Genomic DNA, 18,534 nt, shown 5'->3' with positions numbered 1-18,534 from the left:
TACCATGGCTGTATAACCCACTATATTCGTCAAGGTCTAAGAAGGACGGAAGAAATCACTCAGGATATTTAAAACAAACAAAAAGAATGCAAGGCGGTAGATTTACAGATGAAGAAAAAAGAGGAGGAAGAGGAAAATGGAGAAATCTAGAAATCAGCAGCAAGCCACTCTCAGGCCAGGCCTTGGGGGACAAGACAAAGTGCTTCTCCAGCCCAAGGGCTAGACTCACCTGATGGAAGGAAGCTCAAATCTTTATGAATCTACATAACAAACCCACTCTTACAGTAACTTCCTGTTTCCCCGAAACACAAGGCACTTACCATTAAATGAAGACCCTTCTACCTCTTCCCAACGAGGGGAGAGCAAAGTCTCATCAGGCTTCATACAAATCTCAATCCTCCAGGCAAAATGAAGTCCTCCTCTTTAGGTTCAGAGGCAGCTCCTGTGGAGAGTAAGGAGATCATGGAATGTATGGAAAGAAGGAAATTATAATTCAGCCATGACATGAGATTAGCTAACACCTCCACTAATCAGAGTTCTTTTTTTGATGCTGGCAGAATCACAGTGGACAGAGAAGAGAAGCTCTTGCTCAGAACAGGTACCTACTTCACTGAGGACAAACTGCTGTGCCCTCTAAGAAGGCAAGGATCTGTATTCATTTCGTAGGGTTGCCATAAGTACCATAGCCTGGGCGGCATTCACAGTGACACTTTTATTTTCTTACAGAAATGGAGGCTGGAAGTACACGATCAAGGTACCAACAGTATTGTTTTTTATTGAGACCTCTGTCCTTGGCTTGTAGGTGACCCTATATGTTCAGATGGTATTCCATGTCCAAATCACCTCTTTATATAAGGACATAAATCATACTGGATTAGGACTCATTCCAATGACCTCATATTAACTTAAGTACCTCTATCTCTAAATAGAGTCACATTCTGTGATACTTGGAGTTAGCATTTTAACATAATGAATTTTTTTTTGGGGGGGGGACACAACTCAGCCCATAACAAGCACCAGTGTAATTAACTTGCCTCCAGGTGTCTGGCTAATGTCCCCCTCCCAGGAATGAGGCCTTATCCAGGCTCAGCTCTGACCATGGCTGCTGGCAATTTGGGCACTTAACAGTGATAGACAGTTGGGTCAGCCTTGTGGTGGGAAAGTTCACACTGCTAATCCCAGTAAGGTACATTGCCAAAGCTCCTATCTACTGGGAAGACATCCTTCCCCACCATAATTCATGGACACCCCTGTGTGTTACAGCAGTGCACTCTGGCTGGACCAGCATAATAAGTAGCCCCATCTGTAGGAGTAATTGTACGGGAGCCTGGGCTACTTGCTTGTGCCTTCCAGACATACTTGAACCCAACCTCCTATATACAACTTTCCACTCAATAATTAATTGTGCTGCAAATATTATGGTTTTATGTATCAGATAGTGCCTAGTTTATTATGAACAGCCTAGGTCACATGGTCACCTGCTATGTCTTGGCAAAGTGTTCAAGTCTCTACTGAAGCCCAGTAGCATAGAAGAAGCTATTTTTCAAAAGGAGGATCAGCAGAAGACCCGGATTTCCTCCAAAATCCCAGAACAGTCAAAGGTTCCATCAAAAAGTGTCCACAGACATTGTGAGCAACATTGAATCTTCTTGATTGTAAGGGCCAAGTGGAAGGTTGACTTGCACCATAGCCAGGACCTGATACAGACCTTTTCCCCCATTTTGGCTCCTCTCTAAACTAATACTCTTTAGGTAAACTGGTAAAGGGCTGGAGCAGCATACCCATCTGTAGTACTTGTGGACTCTAGAACCCAAAGATGCCCTGGAATGGCATAGCCATATTATCCTAAAAGCAACGGCAACAAACAACTGGCATGATTTGATTTACAATTTTTTAAGGATTTCTCTGGCTGCAGTATGGGTAAGCGATAGGAGGGGACCAGAATAAACGTAAGGAGTCAAGGTCAGAAGCACTACAGTAGGCCAGGCAAGAAATGATGGAAACTATGGAATGGTGCATAGGAGATGGGCAGAGTAGACAGATGCCAGAGCCATGAGGATGAAAGAGTGACAGGCCTCAGTGATGCATTGCAGCTAGAAGGGTGGGAGAGAGGGGCACTGTCCCAAGTCCTGGCTTCTGCCCTGGGAGATGGTAGTGCCATTTATAAAGGTAAGAAATTCTAGCGCACCAGAGAAAACAGACCAACCTGGACCTGCATCACAGTTCTATCAAATACCAGATTGCACATGAGAAACTTCTAGATAAGCTCCAGTTGTTAACATCCCCTTGAAGTATACACTTCACATCCTTAGATCACTGCTTGACACATGGGAAATGCTCATGGTATCAGTATCACTACTACTTCTCTTCCTGCTGCTCTGCAAATGCATAGTTATCAAGGGTATCCACTTCCAAACTAGCCATGAAAGGTTGTATGATGGAAATGATCCAGGATACTTTCAGAGGAAACACAGCTATGATCAAATATAAATCCCAAGTAAGGGAGTGGTAAGAGCAAAAAGGAAGAATGGTGAAGCAGGTTAGTAAATTTTTGATGCTGAGGTCGTATGTGAAGAGCTTTGAATGCAATTATAAATGCTACATATAAAGTAGACTATATTACTCAATAAGAATGTGTGTCCTTTGGGAGCACATTTCACAATGACTAATGGAAAAATATGACTCTGGCCTGACATCCCCAACACTGACCTCTCAGAATTACTGACCAGAAGCCCTGGTGAGTAACAGGCCAGGCAGCAAGACGACTGTGTCACTAAGCACTGCCCATTGCAGAGCAGAGACTTCCACAAGCTTCGAAAGCAGTTACCTGCCAGTGAATGGAGTAGCCCAGAGTGGTGATAATGACCACATAGCAAGGGAAGGACATCAAGATGGACATCTGGCTCCCTTTTATTTCAACTTTAATGAAAAACACAACCTCCAGTTCCTGTGACCCTGAGAGGATTAACCGCTGAGACTGAACTGAAACCCTCCATTCATCACTGAGCCAATGTGATTCCAGGAGAGACACAGCAGGCTTACCCAGTCTGTCTTCTACCTGCCTTCTGCTGTCACCTCCTCATGTCAAATCACAGAAGAATCAGGGCAATCATTTCAGTGCCTCAGAACCCACAGGACAGTGCGTGTGTTAGAGGATTAAGGATTCAGGTTCACTAGGTTCAGAGGGTCTAGATTTGAGCAAGTTAACTTGCTCTCCCCATGATGGTTTAGATTTTATTTATTTATTATTAGTTATTCATTTAAGAGAAAGGGAGAGAGAGAGAGAAAGAAAGAAAGAGAGAGAGTGAGAGAGAGAGAGATGTATTACCATCCACTGGTTCACTTCCCAGATATCTGCAAAATGTGGTAGTGAACCAGTTCAAAGCCAGGAGGCTGAAACTCAATTCAGCTCACCCAGGTGGGTGGCAGTAACCCAGTTGTTTAAGCCATCACTGCTGCCTCCCAAAGCCTGCAATAGCAGGAAGCTGGATTCAGGGGTACAGTCAGGACTGAAACCCAGGCACTCTGCCCCAACTTTGCTTATCTTGATGGATCAACCAAGATGGTGCCAAAGATATACTCTGACTTAGCAACACTGTTCCCACCTCTTCACCATCACAATGTCTGACACATGGAGGAGCTGATTGAATTAGTGTTGATGCAGTAGTAAAAAGAGAAGCTAGAGGGGTGGGTGTTGTGTCATGGTAGGTGGAGCCACTATTTGCATTACTGCACCTATATCAAAAGGCTGGTTCAAATCCTTCTGCTTCCAATCCAAGCTTCCTGTTAATGCATCCTGGGAGGCAGTGAATGATGGCTCAGTTGCTGGGGTCTCTGCCACCTACCTGAAAGAGCTGGATATAGTTCTGGCCTCCCGGCTCCATCCTGCCCTAGTCCTAGCCGTTGCAGGCATTCGAGGGAATGAACCAGCAGATGGGAGATCTGTGTGTGTGTGTGTGTGTGTGTGGTGGTGGTGGTGGGGGTCTATCATTTTCTGTAACTCTGCCTTTCAAATAAATAAATCTTTTTAAAAATAGAGAGAAGCTAGAAATAGTATTATCATTTTCAAGTCACCAACCTACATTTGAGGCTTTTATTTATTCATATTTATTGAGAATCTAATATGATCCAGACCTGGTTTAGCACTAGGCTAGGGGGTGAGGTATGTCTAGAGTAACAATTTTTAAAATTACTTTAGTCATATCCAAGAAAATATCAGAATCTGTATTTAGTATGTTTAAAAAAAAAGTCCCTGTCCAATCTCAAGAAAGCTATATATATATATATGTGTGTGTGTGTGTGTGTGTGTGTGTGTGTATTTCTACATGGAACAGGAAGTGTTAAACTACCAAAACTGCATCAAACAGGGAAGTTACATCTCTTTGCCTCTGGTATTTACTGAGCCCTTATCTCTCATTGGTAAGGTAACTAGTTTTTTAGGGGATACATCAAGACCTAGCCATATCACACACATATCCATAAAGTCCTAATATAATATGTAATACATTACACATATAGTTACTAAATTAACACCAAATATTAAAATTAGCATTTAAATTTATATACTGTTATATATGGCTTGCTTTTCTTTACTGTTACATAAAAACTATTTTTAAAAGACTTTTATTTATTTGAAAGGCAGAGTTACAGAGAGGTAGAAGCAGAGGGAGAGAGAGAGAAGCCTTCCATCCACTGGGTCACTCTCCAAATGGCCACAACAGCTGGAGCTGGGCCAATCCAAAGCCAGGAGCCAGGAGCTTCTTCTGGGTCTTTAAGGGTGCAGGGTCCCAAGGAGTTGGGCTATCTTCTACTGCTTTCCTAGGCCATAGCAGAGAGCAAGATCAGAAATGGAGCAGCTGGAACTTGAACTGGGGCCCATATGGGATGCTGGCACTGAAGGCAGTGGCTTTACCCACTATGCCATAGCATCCGCCCCAAATGGTATTATTTAAATAAAGCAGCAGTGCAACTAGTTCAGAGAGTGAACTAGTAATAATTAATAGTGGGGCTAATTAAAAATATGTGTGAGAAAAATACATAGATTTTTCTTGCGATACAGGGATTTATTTTAACACTTCATTGGATACTCAAATTTTATTAGCTATATTATTATACATCCTTAAGATACAGAAATGTAAATTATTTAAAAAGAGAAAATATAACAGGAATAATTGAACTGATACTATCAATATTTAATAAACAATTACAATGACATGTTTATGTACTGTGATATAAGAAGATATTTTACTCTGTTTCCCTGTCCAATATAATTCTCTGGACTACCTGCAGCCTTTAGGATATCTTTTTCTTTATGTGCTGATATACTGAATACAGTCAAATTCATTTTTATCTGCAGCTCTGTTCTTATAAAGCCCACAATACACTGATTCCAGGTGTAAGTTCAATGTGGTGACATCAAGCTTAATGTTCTCACAACAGATGCATTTGAACTTGAAATCTTTAGGATTTTACTTACTAGCAGGCACAGACTTTAAGGCTTGTAAGAACTCAAGTCCAGCTCTCCACGGTCTGACTACTTCATATGTGCAAGCTGATTTTGGTGGGCCAGGTGTTGGTTAGTCAGCTCCTTTGTATTTTATTTTATTTGAGGGGATGGAGTCCTTTGTATCTAACATGATACAAGTGATCATGTCTAAAATGGCCATCATTTTAAAACACTCTAAAGCATGCCAAATGTCATCATAAGTTAAACATCTCTTTCTCAGAAAAAAAATTAGTTTCAAACTTATAAAATAGAAGTTGTATTCCAAATAAGTTATTGTGTTAGTAAAGACACAGAGAAATACAGAAAGTTCTGTTTAAGTTGGCTGCCCTTCACTGGTGACTTTTTTTTTTTTCAGTTCTGAAGCATTCTTATTTCCTCCAAAAAAGGAGTCCTATTTTTAAACTATATTAATTCTCAGTACAACCAACCTAACAAGGGATATTTGGATGGAGTCAGTTTGCCATTTTCTAGGCTCCTATGGCCTTTTCAAATACCATCAAAGAAAAAAGAATGAATTTATATTTTATTGCAATCTTTTTATCCAGTCCCCAGTGCTTTTCCATATTAGAGGACATTCTTCTACATTATTAAGATGTGATTTTTAAAGGAAATCATCTTTTAAATTTGTTTGCAATGGCCACCATCAATGATAGCCATCTTATATGCCCATGCCTAAGGATATCTCCTTGTATTTCTATAAAGCCAAAAATTTCATGACATGTTTTGGCACATTTTAAAGAAACTAAAAATTGACGAGTAAGTTTCATTATAAGGTTTCAACAGCAAAAGTAAGCAAGTTGGGCCAGCACTGTGGCATAGAAGGTTAAGCCTCCACCTGCAGTGTTGGTAGTCCATAGGGCACCAGTTGGAGTCTCAGTTACTCCACTTCTGATTCAGCTCCCAGTACCCTGGGAAAGCAGCAGAAGATGGCCCAAGTGCTGGGCCCTTGCACCTATGTGGAGACCTGGAAGAAACTCCTGGCTCCTGGCTTTGGCCTGGTCCAGACCCAGCCACTGCAACGATTTGGGGAAGTGAACCAGCTGAGGGAAGATCTCTTTCCATGTCTCTCTCCCTCCCTCCCCCCCCCTCTCTGTAACTCTGCCTTTCAAATAAATAAAATGAATCTTTAAAAAAAAGTGATATTCCTGTAGAACAGTGCTGTATGTAAGGTAAGTAGGACATTTAGCAGGCAAGATGTGTTTATTTGGTATCATAAGAAGTTTACAGACTAAATGGAATTTGCCAAAAAATACTTTTGCACTATCTCCTAAATATATATATGGGCAAAGTTCAGTTTATAGATATCAGTAGTCTTGTGTTTTATGTTTTCTATAGCTTTATTGAAACTTTCATGAAAATCAAGAAGATGATTTGAAACTCATTTTTCAGATCAAAGTACCTATGCACTAAAGCAGTATTCTTTTGTTGATGCAATTCAACTCATTATTAATATGTGATTATTTCTAAGATTTTTTCAGATTCAGCTCTACATTGCAAATGCCAACACATTTGTTATCAAAATTTCCTCTTTTGTTCACCTGAATTACATTGTAGTTGCAATCTGTGAATTAGAAAATATAACTTTACAAAGCTTCATAAAGTAATCAAGGGAGAGATTCCCAGTGTATGTTTATTAGTGTGTTTGCCAGTATACCCAAGCTAATTCCTTGACAACAATTTTGACTAAGAATTGATATCTTTTGGAGAGATGAAAAAAATTTTTACATGAAAATCTGCTGTGTCCCATACTTATGAAATTCAATCTCAACATGTACTTTTAAATTTTTTTCTCCACCATAACCAGTAATAAATTCTTTTCTCCTTATGATACAGTATGCTGTCTTTGGGTCATTTCCCTCCACTAATCTCACTGTGTGTACCCTTTCTTCAGTTGTAAGAGAAACATCATTTCTTAATCTTTATTGATATCTGAGTCATACTGGTGTTGACATTTTAATTATTTTTTCATTATCTAAGCTCTTAGCAAACATGGTCCTATAATTGCAACATGACCCCACAAAGTTCATGTGTTAGAAACCTAATCCCTGGCTGGTGCCATGGCTCAATAGGCTAATCCTCCTCCTGGGGTGCCAGCACCCCGGGTTCTAGTCCTGGTCAGGGCACCGGATTCTGTCCCAGTTGCCCCTCTTCCAGGCCAGCTCTCTGCTATGGCCCGGGAGTGCAGTGGAGGATGGCCCAAGTCCTTGGGCCTTGCACCCGCATGGGAGACCAGGAGGAAGTACCTGGCTCCATGCTTTGGATTGGCGCAGCACCGGTCATAGCGGCCATTTGGGTGCTGAACCAATGGAAGGAAGACCTTTCTCTCTGTCTCTCTCTGTGTGTATAACTCTACCTGTCAAATAAAAAATACAAAAGAACTGCTCAGATTTTGACAAGTGGAGATGTGATGAAGGAACATTTCTGGGAAAGAGGATGGAGTGAGAAAAGGGCAGAGGTTGGAGATTATAGGGACAGACTCAGGGAATGAATAATTTAACATGTATGGGTAGATGGGCATGAGAGATGCTGCTATTGCCTTATCTGTTTATATTCCCAGTTCACACATCCGGGCTTAAAGTTGGAAGGATAGTTTGGAGTCATAGTGTGAAGAACCTTGAATGCTGGACTTAGAAGCTGAAAGTGAAAGAATTTGAGTCAGAACTGACCCAGAAATCTCAGGCTGGGTGCAGGACCTTGATGACAACATGGAGGTAGAAAAAAGAACTGGCTTTCTGTTAATTACTTATTCATTATAGCACCTAGATTGAGTAACGTAAGAATACAGTTCAGAATACTATTTGGAGAATGTTCTTAAGCCAACATTTCCCAATCATATTTTAGGTACACTGAAACTCCTCAAGTTAATACCCACATACATGGCAAAATAGTCCACTGTGATACACACAGGGATCAGAGATACTTGTCCCTTTTTTTTGCAAGTTATAATATGTATTAACAATTAATGATTCTGGGCCAGCGCCGTGGCTCAATAGGCTAATCCTCCGCCTTGCGGTGTCGGCACACTGGGTTCTAGTCCTGGTTGGGGCGCCGGATTCTGTCCCGGTTGCCCCTCTTCCAGGCCAGCTCTCTGCTGTGGCCAGGGAGTGCAGTGGAGGATGGCCCAAGTGCTTGGGCCCTGCACCCGCATGGGAGACCAGGAGAAGCACCTGGCTCCTGGCTTTGGATCAGCACGATGCGCCGGCCGCAGCGTGCCAGCCGCAGTGGCCATTGGAGGGTGAACCAATGGCAAAAAGGAAAACCTTTCTCTCTGTCTCTCTGTCTCTCTCTCTCACTGTCCACTCTGCCTGTCCAAAAAAAAAAAAAAAAAAAAAAAAAAAACACCAAAAACCAAAAAACCAAATTAATGATTCTGTGAAGTCCTGAGGCAAGTGTACCTTATCCCTTCATTTTATCTAGCACATCTCAAATTGTTTTCAGCTTAGGATACTGTCTTCACAGTGTACTGATTAACTGCTTGTGGAACAGGGTTTGGCAAATGTGTCTGGCAAATGTGTCTTAGGCAAGACTTAGGCAGCTGAATCATGGCTTTGGCTAGGAATTTTTGGGGAAAACAGGAAGAAGAGGGCAGGGAGCTCATGGGGTATCAAACTAAGCTGTGGACCAGGAGTTGTGCAGATAAACTTCATCATACACAATTAATGAGTAGATAAAAGAATTTAATCATTCTGAAAGTTGGAAAGAATGACTAACAATTTGTTCTTTAAACTCTAAACTTTTTAAGTTTTCAAACTGACTTTCCAAATTCTATTTACAGATCTTTTAAGTGCCAGAACTGCAGACTATTTTCTGATTTTTTTTTTTTTTTGGACAGGCAGAGTGGACAGTGAGAGAGAGAGACAGAGAGAAAGGTCTTCCTTTGCTGTTGGTTCACCCTCCAATGGCCACCGCGGCCAGCACGCTGCGGCCAGCGCACTGCGCTGATCCGATGGCAAGAGCCAGGTGCTTCTCCTGGTCTCCTATGCGGGTGCAGGGCCCAAGCACCTGGGCCATCCTCCACTGCACTCCCTGGCCACAGCAGAGGGCTGGCCTGGAAGAGGGGCAACTGGGACAGAATCCGGCGCCCCGACCGGGACTAGAACCCAGTGTGCGGGCACTGCAAGGCGGAGGATTAGCCTAGTGAGCCGCGGCACCGGCCTCTGATTGTTTTGAAAGACCATTCGGTATCCTGCCCAAAATTGAGTGTGAAATGGTTAAACAATAAAATCCAGGGCCACCGAAGCCAGAGCTCTTTTTAATAGCATTGCTCCTGGCATCTCTGACTTCTTCCTAACAACAGAGGACATTTCAGTTCATACTGGAGTTACACCCATTTCTTCCCACTGAAAATCCAGGGGTTATGAAGTAGTGCTCCCAACTCTCATCACTCTGTCTTCCTACGCCCCAACATGGCAGAGAAATAAAATTTGGCAGATGATTAGAATACAGATAGAAGTCCTTTTTGAATAGCAAGTAAGTGATAATCAATTACTTTTCAAATACTATTAGAAGACAGCAACTCCTCAAAGTTGCAATTGATAAATTTTCAGTACTTAATATCCAAACTTTGAGCAACTGAAGATAGCAGAGACTGAAATTCTCTGCTAAATTAAAAGGTCTTTGGGTCAGGCATTGTGGCATAGTGGGTAAAGCTGCCTCCCGTGATGCCAGCATTCCATGTGGGCACTGGTGCCTGTCCCAGCTACTCAACTTCCAATCCAGCTCCCTGATAATGGCCTGGGCAAAACAATGGAAGATGGCCCAAGAGCTTGGGTCCCTGCCATCCATGTGGAAGACTCCGATGAAGCTCCTGATCCCTGGCTTTAGCTTGGCCCAGCTCCAGCCATAGTGGCCATCTGGGGAATAAACCAGCTGATGTAAAAGATTCTCTCTCTCTCTCTTTCTCTCTCTCTCTCTTATTCTGACTTTCAAATAAATAAATATCTCTCTATGGCCCTTGATATAAAACCAGTATGAGCTATAAATGACAGCATGTGCAGACCTTAGGCCAGAATGAGCAAACCATATCAGAACAATTCTAGACATGCCTGGATTTACAATAATTCCTACATTGAAGAACTTGAAGCTAATCATATGAGCCACAACACGTAGCATATCTATTTTGTATACTATCGTTACACCTAATTAAGTTTATTATATGGGAAACTATAACAGCTAATTCACATAAAAATTCAGAATTAATGCTTTCTACTATGTTTATAACATCTGGAATTAAACAATTCCTTTATGTAAGTACACTGATATATACAGCTATGCCAAGGAGAATTTTACTGGAAATGGCAGTAATGATTTTGGTTCCTAGACCAGCCAAGCAGCACGCTTTGCAGTAGGCCACATTAGGCAGACATCCTCTTTCTTGTCTGATATGCCACAGTTACCCTGCCATTCTTTGGTGGTGTGGCTTTCTCTAAAGACCCTTGGAGACATGTTAGCTTTAGAAACTCAAAGTTAGCTGTGCTTTGCTAAAATGAAATGCCAAAGGCAGCATCAAGGCTTCTTTCCAGATGAATTAATGTTTTGACCTGAAAAATATTAATGCTTTCCTACATTTCTTTCTATTGCATGGAAGTACATATTACCTCACAAGACAGGCTTTGACTTCGAAAACTGGCATTGCTTGGAGATGCCCACTCTCCTTCTGAAAAGTGGAAATATTGATGTACGAAAGAAACTTTTCCCACCCATTCCTCAAAGCAGACAGCGACCTTGGTAAAATTTCAGCAGCTGCCAGAAAGATGCTTTCTGGACTGATTAGGAGGTTGTGCAAGTAGGAAACACTATACCAACAACAACGCAAGGATTTCATTGTGCTGTTGACCACATGACACAAGTTTCACCTTAGAGAAGAAAGGTCAGAAATAATACCAGAATTGTCCAGAGACACATGACAACGCAGGGACACAAGGGGCAAAAAGAAGGTTCTCTGTACCCCCACCTGCCCCTTTCCCGATTCACTGTGCTGCCATCACAGCCAGACTGTCTCATGTGGTATTTTCTTTACAGATCATTCGGTTTGCCCAGAGAACGCAAGGAAAATACATTCACCACAATCAAAGCAACATTTGTGAGACATGAACTTGCATGCCTACCCTCACTGGCTTCTACTCATTGTAGACAGAAAACAACAGAAACAGCATCAGGACACACACTGAATGTCCTGTGCATAGAGAATGGACACTCTAGATAAGCTCCTAACCATAGGCCTGTGGTTTCTCTCATATCTTGCTCTTATTGCAAAGAATTCAAAATATTGGAGTGGTCATTGTGGCACAGTGGGTTAAGCCACTGTGTGGAGCGCCAACATCCCATATCAGAGTACCTGATTCAAGTCCTGCTACTCCATGCCTCTGATCCAGCTGCCCGTTAATGCACTAGGGGAGCAGTAAATGATGGTCCAAGTACTTAGGTTCCTGTCACCCATGTGGAAGACTTGGATGGAGTTCCTGGCTCCTGGCTTCAGCCTGGCCTAGCCCTGACTATTGCAAGCATTTGGTGAATAAACCAATGGATGGAAAATTCCTATTCCTCCTCCTCTTCCTTCTCCCTATCTTTCTCTCTTTCTCTCTCTCTCCCCCTACACACCCATTACTCTCATTCAAACAAATAAACCATAAAAAATATTTAATGCAAAATGCTGGCTTGCTCCCTTGCAAGGTGTCTTTTCTGTTATCCTTATTAAGCAGTGATTCTTAAACAATGAATAGACATTGAAGAAGGTCTGTGCCCTTGGAGGTAAATCTGGCAAAGCAGGAAAACTTCCTCACTTTAAGACCTGCCTCTCACCCAGGGGAGAATCTGATATATCCTGGTGAGGGGTGGTTCAGCCTTCTCTGTCCAACCCTGTTGGCAGTCACTATTCTGGAAGGATACTCTTACTGATGGCTTGGGCGTTTCCCTGAACTGTGTTGAGTCAACAAAAATGGAACAAGAATCACAGATATTCATTATTCAATCTCAAATAAACTCAAATTTGTGCCAAAGATAAAAGCTAACGCTCTGCTGGAGGGGCTGTGACTAATTAAAAATCTGAATACTTTCCAAGGTCAGGAGCTTCTAAAGCAGCCCAGGAAGGATATCTAAAGTAGATATTATGTTGCCAGAGAGAGGAAGAACTGGGAGAATGCAGAGCAATAAACAGGCAGCAAGGTCAGCAACACAGAGAGTAGTTAGGCCCCTGTCTGGGAATCAAGTTCAGAGCAATGGTCAGAGCCAGGAACAGGAAGGGAAAAGCAATGGTTGGGGGTCTGGGCTAGTGTAGAGATGAGCAGTGTGGAGCCGGGGAGCAGAGGGCCAGCAGAAAAGTGTGTCAGATGGTTATAAATGCCTGGCTGCCCTGCTGGTGAGGCCCTGTGTACAGTCCTTCTGTTTCTCAGGCAAATGCTGGCTGGAAGGCTTTCATACTTTTGTAGCAGCTCTGCTAACAGGTGTTCCCAAATTACTCAGGACCCAGGTGCTTCTGCCCAGCATCCTTAAGATCATTTATGGGGCCAACGCTGTGGTGCAGTGGGTTAACATCCTGGCCTGAAGCGCCAGCAACCCATATGAGCGCCAGTTCAAGACCTGACTACTCCACTTCCAATCCCGCGCTCTGTTATTGCCTGGGAAAACAGTAGAAGATGGCCCAAGTCCTTGGGCCCCTGTACCTGCATGGGAGACCTGGAAGAAGCTCTTGGCTCCTGGCTTCAGATCGGCGCAGCTCCAGCCATTGCTGCCAATAGGGGCGCAAACCATCAGATGGAAGACCTCTCTTTCTCTCTTTCTCTCTCTCTCTCTCTCCCTCTCTCTCTCTCTCTCTCTCTCTCTCTGTGTGTGTGTGTGTGTGTGTCTCTGTCTCTGTCTCTCCTCTCTCTGTGTAACTCTGACTTTCAAATAAACAAAATAAATCTTTAAAAAAGATAGTTTATTTAAGGAAAGCAAGATAGAGTTGTCTATTGTTTGCTTTTGCCCCTATAGTTGAAATAATTTCCAAATCTGTATTACTGCAAAAATATTCAGCTTTTCCTTGTGTTGGGTTTAATCTCAGTTAAGATAACTTAGTTTTTTTAATGTGGAAATTATTTTCATGTCTGCAACTCCACATTGGCATCTGGCTGTGAACTCATAGACAAAACCAAACAAAAAACGTCTAAGCCACCTATTTTTTCCTATCTCCTAACTCCACAAGCCTGATTAACAACTTCCCCCCTCTTTAGCTTTGCATAGATGTCAATAATAGCAAGAGGAAATGCCTGGTTAGTTAGCACCTCTAGACAGGTGACACAGCTGCCACTGAAGACAGAGGGCCAGAGCTGAACTACTGTGGTATGCTCAAGGAACAGCAGGGCTCAAGAAAGAATGCTTGGCTCATGTTTTGTCATGTAACAATTTTAAGACCAACTGCAGTGTTGTACTATGTGTCTCAATTCCAACTTATATTTCACTCTGAGGCAGATTTAACACAGAAGAGCTTCTGACCCAAAGTCCCCCGATGTCTTATCAAATCACACTAGATTGGACAATTGCCTCCAGGACTCCATCTGTATCTCTTAACACACTTCATTGGATAAACCACATCTAGATCTCCTAAGTCTCTCCAAAATCATTCTGAAAGTAATATTCACTTTATTTTCAAAGCACCCACTTGGTCAAAACTTTGCTTACAGAGGGCACAGAAAAATATGTGAGATTAGATCCAATGGTAATAGGTATTTGTGGAAGATTTCTGCCTACATTTCAGTCTTCCTCTTGAACTGGGGCGGTAGGTATCATTAACATCTAGTGAAGTCCTATAAACAGGAAGAAAGTAGACTTTTTGCTTCCTTGACTGAACAAAATGTCCTTTTTCATGAAATTATCAATCTATCATTTTAGTTCTGCTATTTTTAATTAATTCAATATAAAGTAACTTGGAAAGTACAATGATTCTTCTTACTATGATGACTAATTGTTATTTAAATACAATGGAGTATATATGTATTATAGCTTGTTGGATTCATGAAATAAGGCATTCTGATTAGTTCTGAGTCACTCTTCTGGTTACCAGAGACATGGCTTTTTTTTTTTTTTTTTTTTTTTTTGACAAGCAGAGTGGACAGTGAGAGAGAGAGAGACAGAGAGAAAGGTCTTCCTTTGCCATTTGTTCACCTTCCAATGGCTGCCGCGGCTGGAGCACTGCGGCTGGCGCACCGCGCTGATCCAATGGCAGGAGCCAGGTACTTATCCTGGTCTTCCATGGGGTGCAGGGCCCAAGCACTTGGGCCATCCTCCACTGCACTCCCGGACCACAGCAGAGAGCTGGCCTGGAAGAGGGGCAACTGGGACAGAATCCGGCGCCCCGACCGGGACTAGAACCTGGTGTGCCGGCGCCGCAAGGCGGAGGATTAGCCCAGTGAGCCGCAGCGCTGGCCATGGCTTTTGTTTTATACTAGGATTATCAATTTCCACATAATTGGAATAACATAAAATACACAAAAAATTGTGCTGAATATAATGGGCCTTTTTGATTTTGTTAAAGGTATTTTACAATTGTCATTATAAATATTAATTGAATTGGGGTTTGGTTGAAGTGCCAGCTGGAATGAGTTCTTGATTTCAATTTGTTCTAATACTACAAACAAAGAATGAAAATTAACTATCTAGATATAAAATAAACCAACTTAGTTATAATTGCACCTAAGTGACATTCCCAACACATCCTCTCTCAAATACCTGTAAAATACCCAGGAAATAAAAAAGAGGTGAAAATCACACATCATCACCTAAAACTATGACTCATAACCATGCTATTGCAGAAGCTTGGGGTTACTTTCATTAGCAATAAATCTGATGGTATGTGATTTATAAACAGTCAGTAGTCCAAGTATGCTTTGCTACTGAAAGCATAGCTAACTTGTCAATCTGAAAGAAGGTGGTAAATGGTTTATGATTTTTCTTGACTTCTACCTTTAACTTGAAATAGCAAATTCTGAACCATTGAAAAAATCAGGAAGCAAAATGTAGAGGTAGGAGGTTGGGGTGGGAACATGATAAATAAAATCATCATGAGGTAGTTCATTAGATGACTGGATATGGTCCATACAATAGATACATAATACTTTTTAGACCCACAGTCAAAATTTACTAGAAGGGCAGGTAGGAATTTGGCCCAACAATTAGGATATCAGCATGCCACATCAGATTGCCAGGGTTCCATTCCTAGCTCTGGCTCCTGACTCAGCTTCTTGCTAATGAAGATCATGGGAGGCAGAAATGATGGCTCAAGTAGCTGAGTTCCTACCACCCATGTGGGAGGTGTGGACTGTTTCCAGAGTGAACAAGTAGATAGGAGCTCTGTCTCTGTTTCTGCCTCGCCAATGAATTCACTGAATCTAGGCCTCATAGCTTCTACTATTCCCCTCCTGGAAAGTGATGGCATATTAACTGGCCTAGGAAGATAACAAATCACATGGAGAGAGGAGCCTTGGATATGAGTGAGCCAGTTCATACCCCATGGAGTGTAGATGAGCCATGAGGTAGTTGTAAAACAAGTTTGCAGGGGCTGGTGCTGTGGCGCAGCAGATTAAAGCCCTGGCCTTCAGCCCCGGCATCCCATATGGTTGCTGGTTCTAGTCAGCTGCTCCTCTACCAATCCAGTTCTCTGCTATGGCCTGGGAAAGCAGTAGAAGATGGCCGAAGTCCTTGGGCCCCTGCACCCATGTGGGAGGCCCGGAAGAAGCTCCTGGCTCCTGGCTTCAGATCGGCACAGCTCTGGCCATTGCAGCCATCTGGGGAGTGAACCAGCGGATGATAGACCTCTCTTTCTGTCTCAACCTCTCTCTGTAACTCTGTCTTTCAAATAAATAAAATAAATCTTAAAAAAATCCAAACAATGTCCACTAGGCTCTCTCTCTTAGGACACATAGCTTGGGATCCCTGAACTGACACATGGGAAGTCTGTCTACCCAGAAGTTCCCATATTGGAGAGAATTTATGAAGAGGCCACATGGAAAGAGTCTGAGATATTCTAGAAGATCCAGCATCAAGTGGGTTGGGCAGCATCGACCAGCAGGTATGTGAGTGAGCAAAAGCCTTCAAATGATGCCAACTTCCCACCCCATCTTCTATCCCCTGTAGGCTGTTGCCAGGTGGAATAGAGGTGAGCTGTTCTGGCCAAGCTTACACAAACTGAAGATTTATGAGCACAGAAAACATTGTTATTTTAAGTTATTAAATATTGGGATAATTTGTTCACTAGCCCCAGATCACAGATAAATTATTGCATTTTCTTAGTCCAGGCTTTCAAAATTTGGTGAGTTGTGGTTAAGCAGCATGGGTCAGCAAGGAAGAAGAAACTGAGAATGAGAAGCTGGAATAAGAGGGTTAAGGGCTAGAGATAGCTTCATCAGCTGCAAAGACAACTGCGGATTTTAATACATGATATCTAAAGGTCCGAAGAATTCAAGTGAAGAGAAAAGGAAAAGTGATACGCCAGCAAGCATAGAGGGATACTACACATCTTCAGGTAGGCAAGCAGAGACTGCTTGGTAGCCACTCATTCCTGAGACCTAATCAGGGCTAGCAGTATAAGGAAGACAATTCTCCATCCCAAAGGAGGAACTTCCCTTGCTCTCTTAGGAATCCTGATAAAGAGACAAAAATAACACACATGTTTTTCAAAAGAGGAAATCCAAATGGCCAACAGACACATGAAGATGCTCAGGATCACTACCCATCGGGGAAATGCAAATTAAAACCACGAGGTTTCACCTCACCCCTGTAAGAAGGGCTTTCATACAGAAATCAACAAGCAACAAATGGTGGTGAGGATGTGGGGGAAAAGGTACCCCAATTCACTGTTGGTGGGAATGCAAACTGGTAAAACCACTATGGAAGATGGTATGGAGATTCCTCAGAAATCTGAATAAAGACCTACCATATGACCCAGCCACCCCACTCCTGGGAATTTACCCAAGGGAAATGAAATCAGCAAATGAAAGAGTTATCTATACCCCATGTTTGCAGCTCAATTCACAACAGCTAAGACATGGAATCAACTGAAAACTGGATAAAGAAATTATGAGATATGTCCACCATGGAACACTATACAGCAGTTAAAAAAAAAAAAAAAAACAAACCGAAATCAAGTCAATTGCAACAAAATGGGTGAACCTGGAAAACATCATACTTAGTAAAATAAGCCAGTCCCAAAGAGACAATACCATATGTTCTTCCTGACCTGTGATAACTCATAGACCACCTAAAAGGCAATCTGTAGAAGTGAAATCAACACTTTGAGAAGCAATGACTTGGCCGGCGCCATGGCTCACTAGGCTAATCCTCCGCCTTGTGGCGCCGGCACACCAGGTTCTAGTCCCGGTTGGGGCACTGGATTCTGTCCCGGTTACCCCTCTTCCTGGCCAGCTCTCTGCTGTGGCCAGGGAGTGCAGTGGAGGATGGCCCAAGTCCTTGGGCCCCGCACCCCATGGGAGACCAGGATAAGTACCTGGCTCCTGCCATCGGATCAGCGCGGTGCGCCAGCCGCATCGCACTGGCCGCGCCGGCCATTGGAGGGTGAACCAACGGCAAAGGAAGACCTTTCTCTCTGTCTCTCTCTCTCACTGTCCACTCTGCCTGTCAAAAAAAAAATTTAAAAAAAAAAGAGAAGCAATGACTTTGAATAGCCCTTTTCTTGACTGTTGAGGAACATTTTTATTCATATTATTTGTTGAACTCTTAACATAGTTAATCATATGTATATAAAATTAATTGAAAATAGATCTTAGTAAAAAATAAGAATGGGAATAAGAGAGAGGAGGAAGGAGGTGACTGAGAGTGTAGTTGGGAAGGCAGGCATGGTGGGAAGAATCACCATAAAGTTGTAATTACGGAATGTACAAAGTTTGTAACTATAAAGCTGTATGGTTATGCAAAAAATGCACATGAAATCTTTAGAGGGATAATTAAGCATTCAATCACTTGGACTATGTGCTCAAAGTATATTAAACAGTAAAATCACCTCCATATTAATTTATCTAACACTAGCTTGAATTAGG

The 18,534-nt window shown here is 42.4% G+C and overlaps 1 long non-coding RNA gene across 1 annotated transcript in view; it reads right to left on the bottom strand.

The window, feature by feature from the left end:
- Positions 1–316: 316 nt before the first annotated feature.
- LOC103350966 (uncharacterized) overlaps positions 317–18,534 on the bottom strand; it is an 83,279-nt gene continuing 65,061 nt past the window's right edge. Inside the window, exon 5 of the long non-coding RNA XR_016219660.1 lies at positions 317–442. This is a non-coding gene — a long non-coding RNA (uncharacterized LOC103350966). The remainder of the gene's footprint in view (positions 443–18,534) is intronic.

Source organism: Oryctolagus cuniculus, chromosome 13, assembly GCF_051225735.1.
Source record: "Oryctolagus cuniculus isolate XC-2025 breed Fujian yellow rabbit chromosome 13, ASM5122573v1, whole genome shotgun sequence".
Taxonomy (NCBI): Eukaryota; Metazoa; Chordata; class Mammalia; order Lagomorpha; family Leporidae; genus Oryctolagus; species Oryctolagus cuniculus.
The sequence above is the reverse complement of the archived record's forward strand: the minus strand, read 5'-3'. Positions and strand labels throughout refer to the sequence as shown.